Here is a 26,488-nt window from a genome sequence, read left to right as displayed (position 1 = left end):
GACTAAACCTAAACGTAGATTCAATGAACAAAGTCTCTTTTTAGGAACTGCATGCCTGTAGAATTGTCTTCCGTTTTCTTGCTTTCCAGCGGAATACAATATGGCTGTCTTCAAGTCCAACGTAAACAAGTTCTTGATGAGCCGTTCCACTTAAGTTAACAAATTTACCGAATTTCCACTACTAACGATTACTATATTGTCCAAGTGACAACTGTACACTCTGTATTCTTATCCTCGAGTGGTCTCTAGGTCTTGATAAGTGATTATGTCTATGTAAAAAAAAAAACATTAGCAATAAGCTAAGTAGGTATCTGTCCTAAGTGAAAAAAATGCAAACATCAGCAGGCAAGGCTTTGGTTTCCGTATTTTGGGACGCGTAAGGTATTTCGTCCTGCAATTATCTTCAATAACAAATGGCAAGCAACAGCGGATATTGCAGAGCATTATGGTTGCAGTACAAAATGAAATTGATTAAAACCGAGAATCCCAAAGGCAGAATGCAGTGTTGTACGCTGATAGCTATCATGGCAAGCTATATCAAATGTACTTCGAATTGCTTCCGCACCTACCTTATTCTCCAAAGCTGACCTCTAATTCAAAACACATGAATACATAATAAATACAAATTATGACTTGGCGAAGTATTTTTCGCTCATTCATATAAAATAAAAGTTGCCGGTTAAGTAAAAGATGTATAATGACACGTGTTAATATTATTACTATGCTAATTATGAAAGTTCCCAAGAAAAAAATCTTCTATACGAATGAATTTGATACGAGATGATGTAGATATATAGACAAAAGTAGTATCTGAATTGTTTAAAATACGGATCTCATCTTCAGTGTAATTGTCACAATGTTTCGATCGCTGCAAGGCTGCTAAAATATCAGGCTATTATCGAGCTGTCTTAAGTTCGAACCTTGTTAAAATTTTAGCCATGCTGAGGACGGCTAAAACCCAGCAGCACGTGTCCATGTTTTGTGCACGTAAAAAATATTTAACAGACATTTGGATAAAATATTCAAATCTTTGATAAAATTAATAACAACAAATACGTCCCAATTAGGGGCGACGTGAAAATAAACAAAGGGCAGGTAACTCTCAAGACGCTGAGGGAGCGTGACAATGAAATAATTCAGAATCACTAATAAAAATGAATCAACAATAAATCTTATTTATAGAGACTGACATGATTATTTATTTCAGCAGCATGTTTCAAATAGTTTTAATCATAAATAATTAATTTTAACTTCGTAAATATTTAAACATTCACACGTAATTATCCTTCACCAATGTTATCCCGGAGGTGAACACACACTCGCACACACACACACACACACACACACACACACACACACACACACACACACACACACACACACACATATATATATATATATATATATAGTAGCTTCCTTTAATCTTGACAGATTATGGATATCTATTGTAAGCATGCCTTCGCGTGGACTATTTTTGGCAAGAGTTGTGCAATCTGCAACCACAGCTCTTCTGAGTCGGTGTAAAATACCAGTGACCAATCGAAGTTCATACGGTAGAAACAATGTCAAGTAGCGGAAAGAACGTGCAGCGCCTTGATACCAAAATGGTCACCCATCTTGTACTAGCAAGGTTCAACGTTGCTTAATTTCGGTGCTCTGACGAGAATCAGTGTGTCAATATGATTATATAGTGTGTATATATATGTATATATATGTGTGTTTGTATACACACACATATATATGTACACACACATATATATATTTATATTATATATACATACATATATGTATATATATATGTATATATGCACACACATATCTATATATATATGTATATATACACATACACAGATATGTATATGAATATATATGCATACATATATATATATGTATACACACACGCACACACACACACACACACACACATATATATATATATATATATATATACACACACACATTTCTCTGAAAAAAAAACACATTTAATGTTATCATATTAAAATGGTCTCCAAATTAATATTTCAAACTTTCACTTAAAAAAAAAATTAATATAAAAAATATCTGAAGAGAACTGGACAAGGCGTGAAACGCGTTATACAACTATTTTAAAATAAAAAATGATAAAAGGCTGAAACCCCCACAATTGTTGATGGCTACACTCTTTTAAATATACATTTTTCTCTCGTTCGAACTACACGACCATCATTTTAAATATATATATATATATATATATATATATATACATATACACACATATATATGTATATATTAGTCAGCAGCAACTACATGTTTAAATAGAAAATATAAAAATAACGTACGAGTATTTTATGAAAAAAGTTCAAAACAAAAGAAAAGAAGCCAAAGATAAAGGAACAATTTTACGCACATCAATTCCCAAACGTTTTCAATAAAACCTTGCGTGCGTTGTTCTAACCCCACTGCGCACGACGCACTAACTTCCGTTTCCCTTGACATGAAAAGCAATATGGAACAGGTACATGGCAGGGCAGCATTCTGTGCCTTCAAATGAACTTCTAAGTAAAAAAAAAGCAAAAATCATAGAAACGAAAATCGTATTCAAAATTTCGTTTTTTTTTTAAATCTTTTTTACTCGAAGACATTCGGAGGGTATCGATATGAAAGGGAAGGATTTGACGATGAAAGTGTGACATGCTGCGAGCAGATCACGTTGACACATCACCTATTTTGACGTGAATCCCACTGGCATTCTCGTTTACGTGACACACAGCGATAAAACACGGACCAAAGGTTGGATCCTTCGTTCAAGCATGCGACTCTGTGTTGACAGGGAGTATAAGTAATTTACAAAAGCATGAGTTCAACGATCCAAACAGTGTGGTAAGCTCGGATCAACTAATGTAGTCCTTGTTCATTTGCTTCCCCTCGAGGGGAGACATACACAAAATTATTTTTTGGTTCCCCGACAAAAGAAAAGTAAACATATAAATTCACCAATTCACCATTGTCCTTCGTCCGTTCGTCCGTTTGTCCGTTCTCCTGTCCGCGTTTTTCTCAATAACTATGCCTTAGGATTTTTGAGAATTTTGCACAAACATTAAACATGATATGAGTAAAAAAGTAACAGTACGGGTTTTCGGGAAAACTCCGGTTGCCCCCTAGCGGTGTCGTTCGGGTTAAAATGGCTAAAATTGACACATCTGTGCTTATTAAAAAAATTGACGCCTTGTATTTTTATGAAACTTTCTGAAAAGTTGTAACTGACTGATTTCTATATAATTTTTTTTTCTACACTTTGTGATAACTCTTCGGTGTGCTCCATGGGCTCTTTTTGGGGCTAATAAAAACATTCCAGTTTTTGGACTATTTTATCATATTTGCCCCAAATTTTCTGTGTATGTCTATTTAGCAGTTTTGCATAGTGCTGAACTCAAAATCCAATGTGTTAAGGCGTGGGCATTTGTGGCACTAAATAGGCAGGGGACAAATAATGGACTTGGTCATTTTTTTTTTTTTTTTTGCATAGTGCCGAACTCAAATTTACATATGTTAAGGATTAAAACTGCACCGTTTGTTTATTTTCATCAGGATTTGACCGCCCCTGGGGATTTTGGGAGCAAGGGGTGGGGTAACAATGGATTTAGTCATTTCTTTTTTTTTCTTTTTTTTTTTGCATGGTGCAGAACTCAAATTTACATATGTTAAGGAATAAAAATGCACCGTTTGTTTATTTTACCCAGTATTTGACGGCTCCTGGCGTCTTTCGGGAAGTAATGCCTCGTTCACTGTGCACTCACGGGGGACAATGCATGCTTCATTGTTTTTTTTAAATGAGTTGCGATCGTATCCTCAAATAGTGGGCATTCTGAATTTGGGTAAAAATCAAAATTACCTCAGTCTATTATTCCTTGCCGACCTATAATACAACAGCTGGAGTGTGGTAGAATGGATACTAAACTTAGATCCAACGACTTTCTATATGGAATCGCTATTTACTTGTTGTCCCGTAATTTCTGTGACTAACTAATCATTAAATGAGTCTCATTAGACGCTACTTAGTTGTCTTCCAACGTGTTAGTTAGACACAAGCTCAGTTTATAATTTGAGGGAAATCCAACTGTCCTCAAAAGACGGGCAAGTGGGACTTCAACAATAGTTGAAAATAATTCTAGACAGATTTCCCCTTCAATGACCAGGAAATTATGTATTGAATTTTATTTTTTAATAAGTTTTTCTGACCTTTCCTTTGGATAAGCATTTGAAATTGTCGTAGACGCTTGAAAATTCAGTATATTATTGCTATACATCTTATGAGATGACTAATTAGGGTTGCATGTTCAAATGAGCAGCTACGACAAAAATTGGGATACACACTTTTAAAGTTTGATTATCATAGCTGCTGAATTTAAAAAAAATGCCATATGGATCTGAAAATATAGTGAGTGAAAAATATGCAATAATATTCTGTTTTGAATTTTTAAAAAATGCCGCGCACATGTATGGAATACTTCATACTGCATTGGGACCATCTTGCATGAATCAAGCATCAGATTTTTTCGAGTGGCATACGAGATTCAAAGAAAGCAGGATGTCTGTGAGGAATAAGAGGCGTGGGAAGAGTAAGGGTATAGAGACAAGTGCGTTTTGATGTCGGTATGAGAAGTGCATACTATTATTCGCGACGAACTGAAGATGCAGAAAGGTTTGCTCGAAATTTTGGGTTTGTATTACTGTACACATAGATTCGAAAAAGTTGTCCAAAAAGAAATATATAACAAATAAATGTTATCAAAGGCAAGATAAGTTACTTTTCTACAAAACTGGATATATTTTCGTGTTTTTATTCAATGTAACATGTTTATTCAGCTCGAAAACCATACAGTGTTTACCGATGTATTGGAACATTCAAGATGGCGTCTTATGCTCTCTTTAACACGGTAAGTGTGGGAAAAGATGTTATAAATAAAAAAACAGATAAAATACTGTTAAAAACTCGCTCAATATATATTACCGTGACATAGGTTGACATATATCTGGCGGGTTTTTAATAGTATGTTGTATAGTTTTTTATTTGTAACATCTTTTCCCACACTTACCGTGTTAAAGAGAGCATAAGACGCCATCTTGAATGTTCCAATACATCGGTAAACACTGAATAAACATGTTACATTGAATGAATAAACATGTTACATTGAATGAGAACACGAAAAATATATCCTGTTTGGTAGAAAAGTAACTTATCTTGCCTTTGATAACATTTATTTGTTATATATTTGTTTTTTGAAAACTTTTTCGAATCTATGTGTACAGTAATACAAACCCGAAATTTTTCCCAAGGGCGCAATTAAAAACTCCACCCTTGTAACAGATTATTTGACTAAGATGGGAAAAGAAAATCTTTCTATAATCCATACTTTGCTTCCTGTGACTTTTATTATTGTTATTCCCTAATACTAATGAAACCTTTTAGTCGTTATTATGAGACAATAGAATAGATGCAAGAGGCCGTGACAAAGATAACTGGCACGCTCACACAAGCGGAGTACCATGATGCCTTCCCTGGTTTGGTGGAACGGTACATATGCATTGCAACCGGAGGAGATTACTTAGAAGGAGATTAGAGTTCTATGTGTGTACCATTAATAAAAGTATCCATAAGAGAAAATCTCTAGGAACTTATTGAATGCACCTCGTATCAGAATATATAATACAATTTACACCATAATCACGTTGACATAGCGGTACACGTTAGATTACTTAAGTTAAGCGATATTGAGTTTGGTCACCAGTAAAATGGATTACAATTTTGAATGATGCGTGCTTCCAGCTTCTCACAATTCTTTTCGATATTTTGCCAATGAAATTACGCAGTGCTGTCTCAGGAGGGGCGTGGTTTGTGACCGCATAATCATTGCTTCAGTGACACGCACTTAGCGAGGATACCCATCGTAGAACTAATACGAAATTTTATTCCTGAGCTTTAGGAATAACCATGTGCGTTAAGCAATTAACTAGGATAAGCGTGCGAATTATTGCTGAGGTCAGCGATTCTATAATTTCTTATTCATTGTATACAAAGTCAAATAAATTACATACCTCCAAATAATAGATGGTGTTCTAGAAAAAAAACATGCTCTCTATATGTTAATAAACCCGAAAGGATAAGAGGAAATTAAAAATTGCATTTTTATGGCTGAACTTTTAGTTTTAGACTTTAAGAAAGTAATCTTTGTCATAAACGTGCGGCAGAGCAGCAATGCGTCCTTTAATTCCTTGAAAACCGCATCGAGAATCGTAGTAAATATGTATTAAAAAATTCTGGAGCACAAATTGTCACTCGTTTTAATGGTACAACTCCCGTTTCTATCAGTCTCCAAGTTTATTAGTTAGAAAAATAATCGTGTTTAATCTTGGAATGTATATTATAGAAATAAGTTTAAGGATATATTAATAATTCTGTCAAAATGTTGACGATGTTAAAAGTACACACCGTTTGTTTATAATATTTGATCAAAGAGTTTTAAACGTTAACAAAAATAAATGTTGTTTTTTTTATGTTTTTTTATTCGTGTTCACCCCTTACAAAGCATATCGCCACTTGGGCGTAAGAAGCTTCTATTTGGGGCCATGTCGAGGAAAGATTAACAAGATATTTGATTCTGCTACAATTAAACTTCTGCATATCAGTAAAGCCAGGGTAGCAGGCAGCAAGAAGCAACTTTTAAAGTCTAGCTGTTCGAGGGAAGAAACTATTAGAATCGAAAGCTTTCTAGCATTTAAGGACATCAGCAGTGAAGGGGTTAGATCTTATTGCTAAAAGGTTTTATCGGGGATATGTACGTCGAGGGGGTACAAGTGAAACGAGTTCATCAGAACACGTTCCATTAAAATATTTGTAAAACAAGCAGTGATGCAACATTGCGGCGATGAGACAGGGGCTGGAGCTTAGTTGATGAAGTGGGGCCGATTAGATTGAAACTATTTTTTCGGCCTTATCTAAGAGGAAGAGACTAGTAGTAGATGCACCAGTCCTGTTGTGGCAACAATACTCCATGCATGGGCAAATGGTGGCCTTGTAAAGGTACAGGATGCTCTCAGGCGTAAGTAGTCTTCTAGCTCGATATAGGGAGCCCACCTTCATTGCAGCAGACTTTGCATTGTCCTTCATGTATTTGTTCCAGTTCATATTACTCGCAAATGTTAGGCCGAAGAGTTTGAAGGTAGAATTCTCAAGTAGGGTGCTATTGGTCATGGATATAGGAGGTTAATATTTATGTAATATAGATATAATCAAAACGAGCAAAGATACTTGTTGAATCGGGTTATTTTTATTCATCCCTTGCTGTCAACGTAGAAGAGTGAGATTGATTGCACAGCACCCAAAAAGGCTAAGCTTGCTCGACAGAGTTTCCCCGACTCTACTTTGAATTCTGAAACACACATACTCCCTGATTTTATTTGCAGACAGAAACTTAACTCGATTATCCCTATGTTGTAATGCCATTAAAAAGACAAAAAAAACTTACACACTTCAAAGACATGTGTATATGATCCTGTCTATACTATTTATAATAATGCTCTGCTGAGGTTATCCCAATTTTTTCTAAACTCTTCAACAAACGCCTAACTTAATCTTGTTTTTTTTTTTATGCTGGAAAATTGCTCCATTGTAACTAGTTGATAAGAATTCCTGCGAAAGAATCAACTTACTAAAATATCACCCGAGGAGGTTCCCTGTTTCTCTTCGCTAAAATAATGTAAGGCGGTGGGCTATTATCAAACAAAATCTCTCACTGGCTATATATATATATATATATATATATATATATATATATATATATATATATATATATGTATATATATATAGTGTGTGTGTATGTGTGTGACCTTATGGGTTTAGTGTTCTGAACGATCTCCATCAAACTACTCTCTCAATGTTTGCTCTACAGATTTGAAAGTTAATGCAAAGTGAATGAAAGATTTGATTTGCTTTTTAGCCGGTAAAAAAAAGCTGATTAAGGGCCTATATTTACAATTAGTAAATTCAATTCTATGAAAAGAGACTTATCGGCATAATATAAAGCTCAGCAAATTTCTTTAGAGCTTATGTTTCGTTGTATCAGAACTCATCAGTGCGGCTAGACATACACCTCTCCCTAGCCGAGGATCGAACCTACAACTGTCGCATTGACAGTCAGCAGCTCTCATCAACAGGTTACGAATCAATGCCGTAAATATTTCTCCTTGAGTGTGTATTAAATGCACAACCCGCCCGTCGCAACAGTGCTTTAACCATCAGCTTGTTTACAAACTAATTAATAGTGGGCTTCACTTAAATGGCTTAAATACGCACACACACACACACAACACACAACCCGTATTGATCTGGCAATGTAACTATACTGTTACACACACACACACACACACACACACACATATATATATATATATATATGTATATATCAAATAAAAAATTACAATTAAATTTACCAAAATGATTCAAGATGGTAAAACTAAAGTATATTATAAATATTAAAGAATTAATATTTATAAATTAATCTCAACCAGATGTAAAAGCTCGATAAGACCAACTAGGAGATAGAGCTTATAATAAGAGCAAATAGTTAATAACACATGTGAAGAAAGATTTTAAAAAGGAGTTAAAACCATATTAAATCTGAAAAGGAAACAATTAATAAATGGATAGTCCTTAATCCGCGGAGTTTCAAAGAAATACTTTACTTCTCATCAGAGGGTAGGACTAGCAAAATGCGGGATCGGATTTTGCATACAAATGTATTTGATGAGATTGCAAGTAAGTCAAAGATCTTACTTGTTACAAAAAGTGAAGCACAGGGAATATGGTGAAGAAAAAGGTGATTTCACGTGAATGGATAGTCCGCTGAAAGGTAAATAATCCAATGACGGTAAAATCCAAAAATGTAAATCCAAGAAATCACGTAATTAGAAGATGGTCCAAAATAATCCAAAAGGCCGAAATCTGTACAAGGAAAAGGGGAATAAGTTCCAATAATATTAATAAAAGAAAAATAAGATATGCGTTTTACACGGCTGCCGAGACAAAAAGTAATTAAGAAAAATCAGTGAAGAAAAAGAAAAAAATCAGTGAAGAAGAAGAGAAAAATCAGTAAAGAAGAAGAAAAAAAAACAAATTAAATGGTGATAGAATTAAATATAAAATAGAAAAGCAAATGTCAAAATGACCCAGACAAAATAACGTTAAAAGGCGCGAAAAATATGGGGCAAAAATAGAGGTCAGCTGAAATGTACAGGTTATTACTTAAGAAAATGTCAGCAAGAGTTATTAAAAGACACTAAATGGAAATAATAAATAAATAAATAAATTACTTAATAAAAAAATAAATGAAAAATAAAATATAAAATAAAAAAATTAAAAAAAATTAAGGGGAGATTAAATATGTTTGTAACCCTTTTTCAAAATGTTTTTAACATGTTTTATTAACTATTTGCTCTTATATATATATATATATATATATATATATATATATATATATATATATATATATATATATATATATGTATAAGGAATGAAAAAATATACCAGCGGTGGTTGACGTTATGTTTAAAGAAAAAATAGAAAAAACCGAATGAAATTATTAAAAAATCAACGTTTCGTCCTTGTTTCAGAGGACATCTTCAGGATAATTGAAATAAAAGTGTGATAAAAGAAAAAGTCATAGATCGTGCGAAAAAAGACAGTTTTTTAAAATCCTACCCATGTCGGGAAAGGACGAATATGTGTGCGTCAAAAATAGACGCACACACATTCGTCCTTTCCCGACATGGGTAGGATTTTAAAAAACTGTCTTTTTTCGCACGATCTATGACTTTTTTCTTTTATCACACTTTTATTTCAATTATCCTGAAGATGTCCTCTGAAACAAGGACGAAACGTTGATTTTTTAATAATTTCATTCGGTTTTTTCTATTTTTCTTTAAACATATATATATATATATATATATATATATATATGTATATATATATATATTTTTTTTTTTTAAATATACACAAACGTATATATATATATATATATATATATATATATATATATATATATATATATATATATATATATATATAAACACAACCCGTAGGTGTAGCATACTGAAATTGCAGCACAATCGACCGAGACATAAACAGGGGAAAAAACTACCTTACAGATGTAAGGGCCCCTATAAACAGCATGTCGGTCTATTCTTTCCAGAAACCGGTGAAAGATCCACCCAGTTTCGTCAACGCATGCACCACTAACTTTTCACGGGACGATGCGGGTATCGGATCTGACATGTGGGGGTGTGATCTAATTCGGGAGGTACAGTTATGCGGTCGGTTGAGGAAGGCAACGATAGCAGAGGCACACAAAACTGGTGTCCTGGGGTTCACAGCTTGTAAGGCATGCCGAACACATTAGTACAACATCGATAATAGTGTAGTTGAATGGAAGTAAGAGGGGGTGTGCATTTATTTATTTTTTTAATTATATAAAAAAAAAATGTAATCGAATATTTCTTTCAGTATAAAAAGGTATTAGGTGAAACAAGGAAGGAAATCTTACCTCGTCCATCTCGGAACTCTCCAATTTGGGGGAATAACTGCGTTTGTTGTAAGTTGGAAAAATGTTATTTCTTTAATATTTTTACTAGAAGGCCGCCAGGCATTGCCGAGTCGTAAAATACGCTTAAATATAATATTTTGGTGTCTGCAGATTTCGTATTTATATCATATTGGATCCAATATATATTAATGATTTAAAAGTGTGTGTGTTTTTTTTTTTAGAAAAATGGCTCAGCCGCCACCACCGAGAAATGAAAAAAAAAAAAAAAACCTTTAGCTTACGATTTACTCTCTCCTTTGACGTTAATGCCTGAGCGATGAAGAAATATTTGGTGCATTAAAACATGAACCAATAGCTATTACGTTACGCATGCATATTTATAATGCCACCGTTCGACCAATGACCAGACAGATTCAATTTCTTTAATTTTCACAGTTTTGCACCGATTTTTTCGGCTCCAAGTATAATGTTTGGCATGGGTTTGATTACACTATATATTTGGTCTCATGTCTATAGACAAAAAAACTGACTGAGGAGTTTGGGAGACAGAAAAATTAAAAGTTGTTTAATCTGATCGTTTCAAGGAATTCTATTCACCCGCATTATGGATTAGTAGAGGTCACTTTTATTCAATGTAGCTGCTTTCAGCTTCAATCACTACCTTTTACACAGATCGGACAATTTCCATGTTCTTTATTTTCACTTTTGCACCGATTTGCCATTGCTAAAACCAAAATATAAAGTTTCTCATGGGTTCGAAACCCTATATATAAAGTTTCATATATGTAGACTAAAAACTGACAAGATTTTTGTAGGCAACATTTTTTTAAACAAATATGTATATACGCATATATAAATATATGTGGAAAGAGTTTGTATAACCTTTTTACGCAAATATTTCGCAAGTATATATCATGTGGAATATCTGCATAAATATAATTAAACATAATACTTAACTAAAGATGATCGTGCCGTAAGAAAACCGAAAAATAACTAAGAGGGAATTAATTAAATTGAATGTTTAAAATAATATGCAAATTAGCTGGACATTTTGCAGATGAATGCAATTCAGCGAACCATATATAATAACGCTGTATATTTTCTTAAATAGTCAAAAGTTTTTAATATGGATATCAGTACACGAAAATATGTAGATACATAAAATATAATATAAATATTTTCAGTATTTACTTCGACAGTGCTCGATACGTACGTAGAGCTAGATAATAAGTTTGAAAATATGTATGGCAATTAAGCTACGTAGAATGGCCAGCGTGTGACTTAATTCTCGTTTTTCATCACTGGAAAAAAATGGAATCTTGGCAAGATCTCCATCATTCGGGTATTATAAAGAGAAGACGAAACCATGAGAAATCAATAAAAAGAAAACTACCTGGGGAAATGTACCCGTTGAACCAAGTGCAAGCGAATTTCAAAGAATTATACCTAACGGACGGTTAGACCGTTAAAATAGCTTTCGATTTGAATGTCTCGCAATCGGTGAATTGTCTCATCTACCGCTAAAACAAAATGACATGTAAATAGAAAAAAATAGGTAGATACAATAATAGAGAGATAACTAGAGACAGATTAAAATACATAAGATTGTCTCATTTTTAAAATTCAGCATTTGCCATTGTTGTAAAAACAAGTAGACGCATGGTAGATGTTCCTACATATATGTTGACTGCGGAATTAACACTTCAAATTGGAAACTCTCTCTCTCTCTCTCTCTCTCTCTCTCTCTCGTGTATATATATATATATATATATATATATATATATATATATATATATATATGTATATATATAGGTTAGTGCAAAAATGTCTTCTCTGGAAATTTTTGGTCTACAGACTAAGACCCTGATATATATAAAAATTTGGACTTTTGGAACGAATTCGATTTAGTCCTTATCCGGTAAAAAATAGCTAAGGAGCTGTTTTTTGTTGTTCTGGTAAAAAAAAAAAAAAAAAAAAAAAACTATTTTTTTTATTCATTTGAAACCGAAAGGAATATACTTTAAATTGTTTGACATTTTTTTTAAACACGCACGAAATAAACACATTCAAACGCATGTATATATATATGTGTGTGTGTGTGTGTGTGTAATATATGTATATATATATATATATATATATATATATATATATATATATGTATATATATACACACATGAAGCATGATGCCTTTTATCCCGTAGTAGGTTAGCAGTAATATAAAAAGTAATACAAAATGTGTGGATGGTTCTACACAAAGCCTTGACCACTATAAAAAATAATCATCTGTGCGGATTTCCGAGTAACTTAGTTGTTGTGGCTGAAACTCATGCGTAGAAATCGACGGGAGAGTCCATTTCATATATATATATATATATATATATATATATATATAATTTTTATTTATGTATATTTATATATATATATATGTATACGTATATATTTATTCATATATATATTAATAGATATTTATATATAAAGTTATATGTATACAGTTATATATAAATAATTCTATATATATTATATACATATATATATATACATAGTCATATATAAATAAATCTATATTTATTATATATATACTTATATATATATATTTATATATTTATATATATATATATATATTTCTCTATATATATTTATATATATATATATTTATATGTGTATTTATATATTTTTATATTATATATATTTATATATATATTTATATAGATTTATATGTAAATATATATATATATATATTTATATATATTTATATATAAATATATATGTGTATATATTTATATAGATTTGTATTAGATTTCATATTTATATATTCATATATATATATTTATATAATTTTTATTTGTGTATATTATATATATATATATTTATTTATACGTATATATTTATTCATATATATATATATATATATATATATTAGTATATATATATTTATATATATATAATTATATGTATATAGTTATATATAAATAATTCTATATATATTATATACATATATTTATATATATATATATATTTATATATATAGTTATATATAAATAATTCTCTATATATTTTTATATATTTATATATATATATATATATTTATATGTGTATTTATATATATATATTTATATTATATTTATATATATATATATATTTATATATATATATATTTATATAAATTTATATATAAATATATATATATTTATATAGATTTGTATTTATATATATATAGATTTGTATTTATATATATTTATATATGCATTCATATATATATATATATATATATATATATATATATATATATATATATACATATACATGTATACGTGTGTGTATCATTCAAACACAATAGTGTTTGAATACATTGTAAATTGGCAGTTTTATTCATCTAAACTGTCTTAAAGCTTCACCGCTCACTCAGTTTTCGACCAAATTTTAAACAATTATTAAATTTTATAAATCACCTTTTCAATTATACTGTGAAAAAAATTCTCAACTTTCGTTCAGTAAAACAAAAGTTATGACGAAATTTCTTGTATGTAAAATCGTAAAAATATGTCAAGAGGTGAGCACGCCTTTTATTACTGCTTTCTATTGAAACCACATCGATTCAGCGACAATTTCTTCTACTAATTAGCTTCTCTCGCGGCCAGATGTTGCAAATGAAAGCATGGGGGGGAGATAATTGCGTGTTTTTTTTTTTTTCTGAAAGCAGACTAGTGGCGTTATTTGCTATTACTTGTGCTTATAGGGGCAATATAAATAAGATTGAAATGAAACAAAGAAAAATTGAACTTACCGGAAGCCTTGAAATAAGGATTACAATAGATAAATGCTAGCATTAAAAGCAATATGGTAACGCTTAAACATGGAAAAGTAAAGGACTTGTCGTTAGAATTAGAAAATAAAAGGACAAGATATTCTGGTAAAAATATAATAAATAATAACTTAAAATATTGCAACATTAAGAGTATTTTTAAATTCAATTCATAACATTTTATAGTCGATTCTTAATGCTGCAATATTTTAAGTTATAACTATATTATTTTTTTACTAGAATATCTTGTATTTTGCCAGTTTTAACAACTAGTCCTTTACTTTTCCATGTTTTCCAGAAGTATGAAATTTTAGACTGTTTACTTTAAATAATTGATTTTTTTTCATTTTTTCGAGTAAATGTGATAGTTTGGCGACGGCTTTAAATACTGATACATGTCATTTCCCATTAAGCTTTAAGTGGATAGGTCTGACAAGGCTGTTGGATCGTAAACGTGGTCCATCATTTGAAACACATGCAACAAAACAGATAAAACGGTAATAAAAAAATAAACCACATTTTTGCTCTGCAATTGTATTGAGCACTCTTCAGGTTTTTACTAATTACCAGTTTTACCAAATATATATATATATATATATATATATATATATATATATATATATATTATGTATGTATGTAATATATGTATATATCATTATAAGACGCACATACATTATTATGAATCCTATAAGAATGCTTCGAATTCGTCAACAATAAATCGTGTAATACGTATATGTACGTATGTATTACTGATGGTACAATTCCAATATTTTCCCGATTCCGATACAATTTCCGCTTCCGATTCTTTATAAATCTCTACTAATTTAACGATAGGATTATGTCCCTTGATTTTCGTAAAAAAAAACATGCTAAATGTGCAGATATTTTCCTAAACGTCAAAATACACTTGTGGAGGATGATCTTTCGATTTTAGCTTTACTTGTAATTTAAAATCAATAAATATTTATTTTATAATTTTACCAGCAATGGAAGATTGTGGTTCAAAACAAAATCAAATAAAAAAAAGACAATTAAAAGAATCGTTTTGGCATCGGCAATTAGGCCTCAATTCTTCCGATACTCCCAAATCTTCCGATTTTTCCGATTCCCGATTCCGATTATCGTCCCAAAACTAGTATGTATGTATGTATGTATGTAGGTTTGTACACTATCACAGCCATGGATAGGTTAGTGATAAAGTCTACAACGTTCACACACATACGACGGAATATATTATAGATATTGGTAAGATGCATAAACACACTTACAAGACTATACACAAAAGTAAATCTAGTCTACAGAGATTTGTAATTACTGATTGGGTTAAATTTCATATAATATATTAATGCTTACGGTTAGGCAACGTATAATAATGTTAAATGAATTACCTTTCAAATTATTTCCGCATCAACTCTTCCGTCAAAATATTTTCGTATGTTCGGCTTTAATATTACATGAATAATTCGTAACTCTATAACATCATTACCATATAAAAATACGGCCCTGTCGGTGGGGCATTAGAATACGCCGATTGCCCCCCTGCAGAGGGTAAAAGTCCTTTAATGGGGGTCCTGGATATGACCTTAAACTATATCCAGTGGTGAGGCCCCAGCTTGTGGGCTTTGGGGAGTGTGGAACCACCCTTTAATTACCATTGCTCCCAGGTCCACTCTGACCCGGAGTGGTAGTACCTGTTAGGGTCCCAACTATGGGTTAAATAGAAACCGACGTGAAAACAACAAATATACTCTATTAAAAAATTTTTTTCTTCAAAATCTTTGGATTCGGCATTAAATAACCCGAAAAGGGTTGATATGCCGTAAAACATTAACAACCAACCAAACCATATAAAAATACGTATACATTTATCAGACTAAACCCTTGGGAAGGTGCTATAGACTATATTTTAGAAGCGAATTTTAACCATATAAAATTTAATGTTATTATATGTATATGTATATGTATATCACTTTATGCCTGATATTGCAACCTTGTACAATATACAACGCAACCTGGATAAAAGAGACATCTCCTCCCATCCCTATAACTCTCTTATATCCGGTTTGTACTGATATCTGGGGTTCTTATATCCAGGTTATACTGTGCATTAACACAGGCTCTAATTTTGGACCAGAGAAAATTACTTGTATACGTGTTTCTTATATTCGGGTCTCTTACATCCGGGTAAACTCGTATCTAATTATTGTCTCTGGGAGGGGTCGGACGCAAGTATGTAATAAATTAATGGTTGATTTTTCTTGAACCCAATTGCTAGTTGACTATAGATCTCGATTTCCGAATTATTTATAAAATATTTTGCTACACCCATTCAATTGTAAATGCCTATTTAGGGATTTAACTTCGCTATCAATGTATCTGATCTATCGTAGTTATTTCTTTGAATATTTTTTCTATTCCCCTTTAGGGTTACATAGCGTTTGGTATTGGTGTTGTATCCATTAACAATCAATTTATTACCACAATCAATAGAGTTTTTTTTTTAATCTGGCAATCAACCATGTTTGATTCATCTGGCCAAAGGTGAGTCTTTCAAGTACGTTTAATTCCTAGCTGATAATATTAACGATAGACTCACCTCGAATATTCAACATTAGATTCGTAATATATTATTTTACAAAGTCCTTCATGCTTATATATTTATTATCTGATTTTAATGGGCAGATATTTTTCTAATGTTGTGACTCTTTGGCTGTGATCATAGCGTATTATCTGTATTAACCGTGACAAGGAGAGGCAAGGGTAAAAATATTATTATTATTATTATTATTATTATTATTATTATTATTATTAATGATAATAATAATAATAATAATAATAATAATAATAATAATAATAATAATAATAATAATAATTCTGATTTCGTTTATCAACGTCTCTCCGTAAAGGGATGGGATTAATTTTCAGAGGATTTTCCTCAATCCCGGCTTCAAACGAGGAGCTTCAAAGATCGAGGGTTCTCCTAAAGATCTTGCTGGTACCTACAATAGCAAAGGTCTGAAGGGCGTCTAAAATATCGGGGATTGGTAGTTTTTTCAGTTGTCCTTCCAGACGACTTGATGCTATTCCTAATGTACCAAATAATAATAATAATAATAATAATAATAATAATAATAATAATAATAATAACAACAACAATTAAAAAATACTAATAATTGATTCGAACCACGGCGGGTCGCTGGGTCGATTATTGTGATTAGAAAAATAAACAATTAGATTGGGGAAAAGTGATTGACAGCAAATAAACATATCGCTACAAAGTAATATGAAAATAGGAAATAGATGTAAACATCGTTTTTGGTTTGTCTAAACAAATAACTAAGTTGAGGTTACATCAGCTGTTGGTTTGAGACACGTAATGACGTAGATTTGGGGAGATTCTAGTCAGATGGGCATCAGAGAGAATGGACGACTCAAAGGGAGAGTTGGTTTCTCCATGACGCAGAGAGCGGCGTTTTCACAGGCATCCTAGATGTCAATACATTGCAATCTTTGAAGATGTCGGCCGAAATCATGAAAATAAATGCTTGTATATTATTCAGGTATGTGTTGTGTTATTTGCAGATGGTAAAAAGAACTGTTTGTCAACAACTGTTTCGATACGTCCACGGCAATCGTTTCCTGTTAGAACTGTTACATAAATGTTAAAATATGAACACTAGACGATCAACTGAATGATGCGACGTATATACTTCACGCATTTACACGTACATAAATATACAAATAAAATATAAACCCCACTATTCAACATGTACATCGTTATGGAACATGCACAACGTAACAGTTTGAGAGTATAAACGATTTGTAACGACTTGTACGCATAAAACTCCGAATATCAGTAATAAATATCTCCTTCTATCTCGATGATTATGGAACATGGTGCAACATAAATAAAATTGAATCGAGTAACTTTTTTCCCAAAGAATACGAAAGTTAGTGTCTCTCGTGTTGCGTGGAAATCGATGAGACCTATTGATTTAAAAATGTGCGATAAATGCGTATATAACGAACACAAATCGATACAACGTCTAATCAGTTTTACTGGACTCGTGCAGTTATGTTTTTTTCTTCCTTTTTTGTCTAATATTAAGGGAAAATATGAACATTTGAGAAAATTGAAAGAATAACAAAAACATATCAGGTGATATATTTTAAAGAACATTCATGTGTGTGCAATATATATATATATATATATATATATATATATATATATATATATAGAGAGAGAGAGAGAGAGAGAGAGAACTAGAAAATTCTAAATTTAACAGTTTTAATATTAAAACTAGTACATGCATTATTTTAATAATTTAATACATTTATTAAAAAAATTTCAATCTTTGGAATTATGACAAATACTTTTTCAGAAAAATCTAGAAGTTTTTTTTTGTTTACATTTATTATATTTTACGCTGATAACTCTTGGGAATCTTCAGATACTGTCGGGGTCTTGAATGTTCATAAATATATTTATTTTTTATGAACATATGTCAAATACAAAACCCCAATAAAAAGATTATCGTAACAATACTAGCAACCGAGACACAAAGGAAACATAAGATTTAAAAAAAGCCATTATTGATAGAATTTTTTTTTTGAATTAATAAATAACAAACATCTGCCTTACAAAGACAACAGCGGGTTAATATGTATGTATCTATATATATATATATATATATATATATATATATATATATATGTATACATGTACATATATATGTATATATATATATATATGTGTGTGCTTGTATATATATACATATGTGTGTGTGTGTCACCAGGCCGCCCGGAATTGCCACGTCGTAAAATACGGTTACATATGGTAGTTTGACTAATACAGATTTCGTATTATATTAAATTAGACCGAATATATAGTAATGATTTAAAAAGTTTTTTTGTTTTTTTTAAATGACTCGTGCTCCACAACCGACAATCGAAACCAGCTTACGGTTTACTGTTTCCTTTGAGTTTATTGCCTGAGCTATGAAGATATATTTGCCATGCTAAAAATTAAAACATGACGAAATAGCTATTTCGGTCTGCATGCTTATTTGTAATGCTGTTGTTCGACTTTCACCTGGAAAATTCATTTTTTTTTAAAACCTTCACTCATTTACATTGATTGTTCCCGGCTAAATTTCAAATATCAAGTTTCGCATGTGTATGAATACCCTATATATTTAGTTTTATATCCGTAGCCAAAAAAACTGACACTGTGGTAGGATTGTTTATTAAACACACACACACACACACACACACACACACACACACACACACACACATATATATATATATATATGTATATATATATATATATATATATATATATATATATATATATATATACTAGCAAAAGTACCCGTCGTTGACTGGGTTCAAAAACAGCCTACAGAAAATGGACTCTGATTTATGAAAGTATGATAGGTTATGAAAAGGAAGGGTTGTAAATTTGTGTTGAATTTGTGGTTATCGAAACCAAAGCAAAATATGATGAAAGTAAAAATAAAATAGATAAATCTCATAATTTATTATACCATACCTGGTGTATATATATATATATATATATATATATATATATATATATATATATATATATATATATATATATATACTAGCTTAAATATCCGCCCTCATCCATTATTTCTTATTGATTATAATTAACATAAAAGTTTAATGGCTTCTTTTTCCATATCCTCCAGAAGGTAGAAGCAGTAAGTGCGTTTTATTTTATAGTATTTTTGCCAGTAGCCCAAGTCCTCTATTTATTATAATATTTTATCATTTAGCCATTCTTCTTACAAAATATGTAAGCATTGCAATTATTTTATATCATAGTGCATGTCTGAAAACTGTTTTAACAATGAATAAAGATGGCATTAGTAATTAATTCCGTTAATAAAAGAATTAAAATGTAGTGTCAATCGGTCCATATCTGAAAACTAGTATATGTACTTGTAGCATTGATTTTGAAGAACCTCTACATTTTGGGTGTAACCTAAACGGTGTGTCACTGTAAATATTTTTCAGGACTTCAAATTCGTGAGTACCCAACATACAACTAGCCATGAAAAAGATTATGTCCAACAACTTTGATGCTTTGTCCCTTGAGCTTTATAAAAAAATCATAAAATAATGGAAAAATAATTTTTATGAAGAATTGTAAACGCTTGAACTGAAATGGTCAGACGGAATGAGGAGAACCCGAAGAATTAAGTTTCACCCTTAAAATTTTAATTTATTATTAATTATTATATTATAGTACACTAGTTTTCAAAGATTTCCTTGCCAACCGTGTGTCATTTCACAATTAAGGGGAATCAAGATTTCTTAATAATATAACTGAAGTTCTTTTCTTAAATATCGAGTTATGATTTGGTATTTCAGACGGTTAAGTTAATCTCACAGGAAATTTTACTACCTGTTCGTCATCAATGGTACAGACAAAGGATTGATAACTCTTGCAAAAGATTATAATTGATCATATCAAAAACATCATTTCTAGACGCCTTCATGACTTTTTTTGCGAAGCCTTACACATTGCAGAAATTATGAGCAATATTTAGGAAGACCTTAGCTATTAGATAACCAACTGAATTGACCGTCTGGTTCCACATGGTAATTTGTGAAACTAAATATCTCTATTAAATGGTATTTAACCAGTGCCAATGAGGAGAAGGTGATTTAATAAAAACGCTGCAGACTGATCATCATGTAAATGACTTCATAATATTCTCTAAACTGAAAACTAAAAACGTGGTTACCACGCAGTATTACAAAAGTGCCGGACTTTCATTTCTTTAATGGTAAGACAGAATTCGGGAACGAATCAAATGTTCGATTCACAAGGACAGCATCAGTTTTTTTGACAGATAAACAACGTATTGCAGACTATAACGTTTTGTTTCACTTCTCTCTTTTTACCATTCTAAGAGTAACTTATAATCATATCATAATTAAAGATTAATAATGTAACGTTCTGGTGTCAGATGATTTGGGAATTCGATTTAAAAAGAATAGAATTATATTACAATAGTGTCATGACTAGGGCTAGGACGACAACATGCTCTTTTCATTGTTTTGACTCTCGAGTGTGTATACGTTGATATCTTATATGCTTTTATATAGCTTGGTGTGGTTCTCAGCTGATTAAGTGTGTTTAATTGTTTCGGATATATACTCGATAGTCAAAAAATAGAAAGAACATGCTGTCGTCATAGCCCTCATCATGACTTGGAAACTGCCGCTTAGCACTCCAAGCTTGTATGTTGGATAAAAATGTTCATATCTGGTAAACTACTTATGATATTCGTTGTCAGCACACCCGAAAACTTCTCGGAATTGACATTTTGAATAAGAACGGTGAGTGGTATTTTATGTAAAAAAAATAAAATACCGAAAAAATAGTATTTTAGTCAGACCAATTATTTAAAAAGTGTCATTGGAATTAATATTTGTTTTCTCAAAATTTAATGATTATTTATATTTTATTCGTCACGAAAATTTCTATGTAGTAAAATAAACCTCTGTTTTGTGGTGTCATAATTTTCTTTGACATATTTGAATTCGGCAAATGTGTAACGAAAACTTTCTAAAACAACAGAGCACATGCATTCGAAAACTTTATACTTTCGGTTTAAAATTAGTAATTATCTAATCGATATATATACATATATATATATATATATATATATATATATATATTATGTTAATTGAAATTCATTATTGAGATGAGTATTATTTATATTAATTTATTTATTGCGGACTACTATTCTTATCTGTCTCAGTTGTTGTTTCACGACGTTTCTGTTAACTATTCCCCTGGCCTTCGTTAGGGACCCGTGGCGTAGTTGATAGAGACGTTGAATCTCTACGGTTCCAGATGAGAATTGTCTGAAGATAGCGGTTTCAATCCTACCCAAGCTTACTTGCCCAAAACCGTAAAAACGTGAGACGATAAGGACGGATGACAGTGATTGCTGAGAATGCAGTTAGGTGATTCAAAGTTCCTATCCGTCGCGGTTACCACCTGAAGAAGGCCAGAGGAATAGTTGGCCGAAACGTCGGGAAACAACAACTAATAAAGATGGCAATAATAGTCCGCAATAAATAAATTAATATAAATTAAATTATCTCATCGATTAATGAATAAAAAATATATATAGGGAAGTTTCCGTTATATTTCTTTACAAAAAAGAAAAAAATATTATTAAAAATAAGAAAACGAAAATCTATTTAGAGATTGGAAAATTACTTAAATTGAACAGGAGTACTATTTAATTTAAAGAAAAACAACATTAAAGTTAGGCTAGACTATAATTATTACCAATTTCAGAATCTCGAGCAATATTTACGTATTACTTGGAACAAAGAAAAACAGTTTCTATCAAAACTTTATTTAGAATGTGCCCCTTGTTGTAGAACATTTACTTAAGAAAAGTATGGTTTTTGTTTATTGAATTCTGTCTTCATCCGTTAAAAATATCCAGTTAAAATAAACTGTCAAAAAATATTTATAGTCTTACAAAGCAATACTATAAATGTAAGCAATAAAAAATGTGGGTTTTCGCAGCCTTTAAAAAAAATGTGTTGATTCTGGTTGCCGTAAAATTCGTTTAAATAATATTCGCATTTTTAATATAAATAAAAGATGGCGAAAGTTATTGCAGTCTGACCAGTAGATAAAGAGTTTACCTTTCAACATTTACACACACATTTATTTACTTTTGTAAATACATACATACATATATATATATATATATATATATATATATATATATATATATATATATATATATATATATGTTGGCACACAAGTTAAGCAATGTTGAACTTGGCCAGTACTCAATGTGAGACTATTTGGGATTTCCAGTTGCTGTGTGTGCTCTCCGCTTCTCTCCGGCATTGTTTCCAGTCGTCCTCGACTTCTACTCAACTGAAGTGCCGATTCAGGAGAGGTGTGGTTGGGATTTCGCAACCCTTGCCTCACAATTACACGTGCAGCTGCACCTATATGAATCGGTATCCTTTTTTTCTTTCGAGACTGAACGGAGGCATATATATATATATATATATATATATATATATATATATATATATATATATAATTATTTTTTTTCTTTAATGATTTAATTTAATGCCTACATACACTAGTGTTTCATCCTTTCGGGAATCTTCAGTGCAGGGTGTCACGATTAACACCAGTCGACAGATTCAAACTCGGTAACACGAGTAATCTCTGACTCGATTAGCAAAGACCGCGTCTATTCGGTTACCATTAACCGCGTGAAATAACGTTGACGTTAAACATTTTTAATTTTTTACATGTTCATTACGTCAGTCAGACAGTGATCTAATCGTTATACGATGATCTCTGCATATATATATATATATTTAGTAGAAATGGTAATTAATAAAAACCGGAAGAAAGTGATCAATACTGTTGTAGAGCAAATATGCGTTTTATTTTTTATTACCGTATTTTTCTGTTAAGTTACATTATTGGTTCAGCTACTCGGCCGTTTTTTGACCGTTCGTAGCTTCCTTAGACTTACAGAAATGCTTGTTGTTAGGTAGGATTGAAACCGCAATCTTCAGACAATTCTCACCTGGAACCGTAGAGATTCAACGTCTCTATCAACTACGAACATATCTTTAAAAGTCTGAGGAAGCTACAGACGGCCAAAAAACGGCCGGGTAGCTGAAACAATAATGTAACTTAACAGAAAAATACGGTACTAAAAAATAAACCGTATATATATATATATATATATATATATATATATATATATATATATATGTATGTATATGTATATGTATATATATATACTTATATATATATATATATATATATATATATATATATATATATATATATATATATTTCTTGAATCTATATAATAATTTTTTTCGGTGTGCAATTATAGTAATACAATCCAAGCTGTTACAAATCCAAGCTCAATTAAGCTATTTCTTGGGATTCAGAGCATGTACACTGTTTAATACTATCCCAATGCAAAATAAACCAACGGTCATTAGTTTTTATTCATTTATTTATTTTAATTTAGCCGAAAAAAATATAGACATTAAAAAACGTGGAAAATAAGCAATAAATGTTACAGATAAAACATAATTTTTATTTTCATTAGGATGTTTTTTTTACTAGTATCCAAAGGATGAGAACAAATTGTGAAAACGGAAATGGTGACGTGAAAGAGAACGAAGAATGAAAGACGCAGAGGAAAAAGAATTAGAAAACGAGAAGCGAAAAGGGACGTGAAATAATTATGCAAAAAAAAGACAGAAAGACACAAATTCTTACAATAAATGAACAAAATACGAGAGATTAATCAAAAAAGAAATTGTTACACGAGTCATTATTCTACGCCATTTCAATCGTAAAAGCAATCTGTTAACCTTATGCTTCTTCTCACACATTCGAATTAAATGTCAGACTTAAATAAACCGTTTAAGACTCTTCGAGTATCTAAAGCCTGTTTAAAACTCGAAGCAGCGATAGACTTTTTTTTATACACCATTTTTAGCAATCAAATTAAATCTTGTAACTTTAGTTGGTTTCGGCCTAAATTTAAACTGTCACGAATGTTTAGAACTGCCGTATCTGTGTTTGGGACCTGCACAATGTTAACATATCCGCCTTTGATCCGAGATGGTTTCATCAGACGGTTACACAACGTGATCAAGTTATCTGAATTTTAATATTACTAAATTCTCGTAAAGTTTATCCGATAATTATTATATTCTATTCGTCACAACGAATTTTTTTTTTAATTTTATAAATAATTTATTTTCGTACAAATATAAATAATGTATTTGTTATTTTTTAAAATGGTCAGATTTCATGCGATAAAAGAAACTTTCGTTCAGAAATTTACGTTTTGCATAAACTGTTTGAAAAGTTCAAACGATAGAGCGGTCCGTATTTTGCATAAGTCTCAATATATATTTTTATTTTATCTCCCCAATTGAACACTTAATAATCTTGTGTTCCTTGTCTCGCGTGATTTCAATATAAGAATTCATCTAGTCTGTTGGACTATCCAAGTTAGTGCTCTTACTTAAAGTAGCATCATTCGTACTATAGGCAACATTTTTTATATGAGTCAATGTGTAGCCATGTTGTGAAGGAATCTTATTTTGATTTCGAATACTGTGGCATTTTTAATATAAGGTTATGCTTTGTTTGTAGGGGAAATCATTCTTATGCCTGGTTGTCTTAATACATTTCTATACAGAAAGACAAGCATTTATAGATTGTAACCAGTTCGTGTTGTTGGTTGGTTGGTTGGTTACTTGGTTAGTTAGTTATTTCTGTTTTATAGCATATTAACCCTTTTCAGATTATTTAATCCCGAATCCAGTGATTTTGAAGAAAATTTCTTTAATAGAATATATATAATGTATATATATATATATATATATATATATATATATATATATATATATATATATAGACACAGAGAGAGAGAGAGAGAGAGAGAGAGAAAGCGAGAGAGAGATTTAGTCGGTTTCTATTTAACCCATAGTTGGAACCCTAACAGAGCAGACCTGTGAGCAATGGAAATTAAGGGGTGGCTCCACACTCCCCAAAGCCCACAAGCTGGAGCCTCGCCATCGGATATAGTTTAAGATCATATCCAGGACGCCCAATTCGTGTTGAAAATACGACCTAATATCCATATGAAAAGCATCGTCAGTCACACTTAAGTTTGGTATAGTATTTTATTCATTCTGTCGGGCTAAGCTTCAAATAAGATGTTTAAATACGTCTGTATAAACATCCGCCCGTCACTTTCTCGCGCTTTTTTTATCGCATAACAGTGATAATGACAAGGTTATATTATTAGATAAATCAGTTAATTTCTACTCATACATTAATTTTGTATAAATAAGATGACCATAATTTGGCATTGGTTTACCCGATATATTTTTAGCAAGAATCCTTTCCAATAAGATATAGATTACTTAACAAATGTACTACGTAAAGTTTGTCAACATCCTAAATAAAAAATGTTTTTATGGAACGCACTGGATTTGAACTTCGAACACCAGGTTGTTAGTCTATGTCGGTAATCAA

The 26,488-nt window shown here is 31.1% G+C and overlaps 1 long non-coding RNA gene across 4 annotated transcripts in view; it reads left to right on the top strand.

Annotated features, from left to right (window-relative positions):
• The window catches only part of LOC145261215 (uncharacterized), a 915,235-nt gene that overhangs the window by 455,510 nt on the left and 433,237 nt on the right, over nucleotides 1–26,488 (top strand). Inside the window, exon 1 of one of the 4 annotated variants that reach the window (XR_013864425.1) lies at nucleotides 10,131–10,625. The exons of the other annotated variants lie outside the window; for them this stretch is intronic. This is a non-coding gene — a long non-coding RNA (uncharacterized LOC145261215). Of the gene's footprint in view, nucleotides 1–10,130; nucleotides 10,626–26,488 lie in introns of those variants that run through there. 4 annotated transcript variants of the gene reach the window in all.

The sequence above is a fragment of the Euprymna scolopes genome, chromosome 37, assembly GCF_053919585.1.
Source record: "Euprymna scolopes isolate OS-2025 chromosome 37, ASM5391958v1, whole genome shotgun sequence".
Taxonomy (NCBI): domain Eukaryota; kingdom Metazoa; phylum Mollusca; class Cephalopoda; order Sepiida; family Sepiolidae; genus Euprymna; species Euprymna scolopes.
Note: the sequence above shows the minus strand (reverse complement) of the source record. Positions and strands in the feature narration are given on the sequence as shown.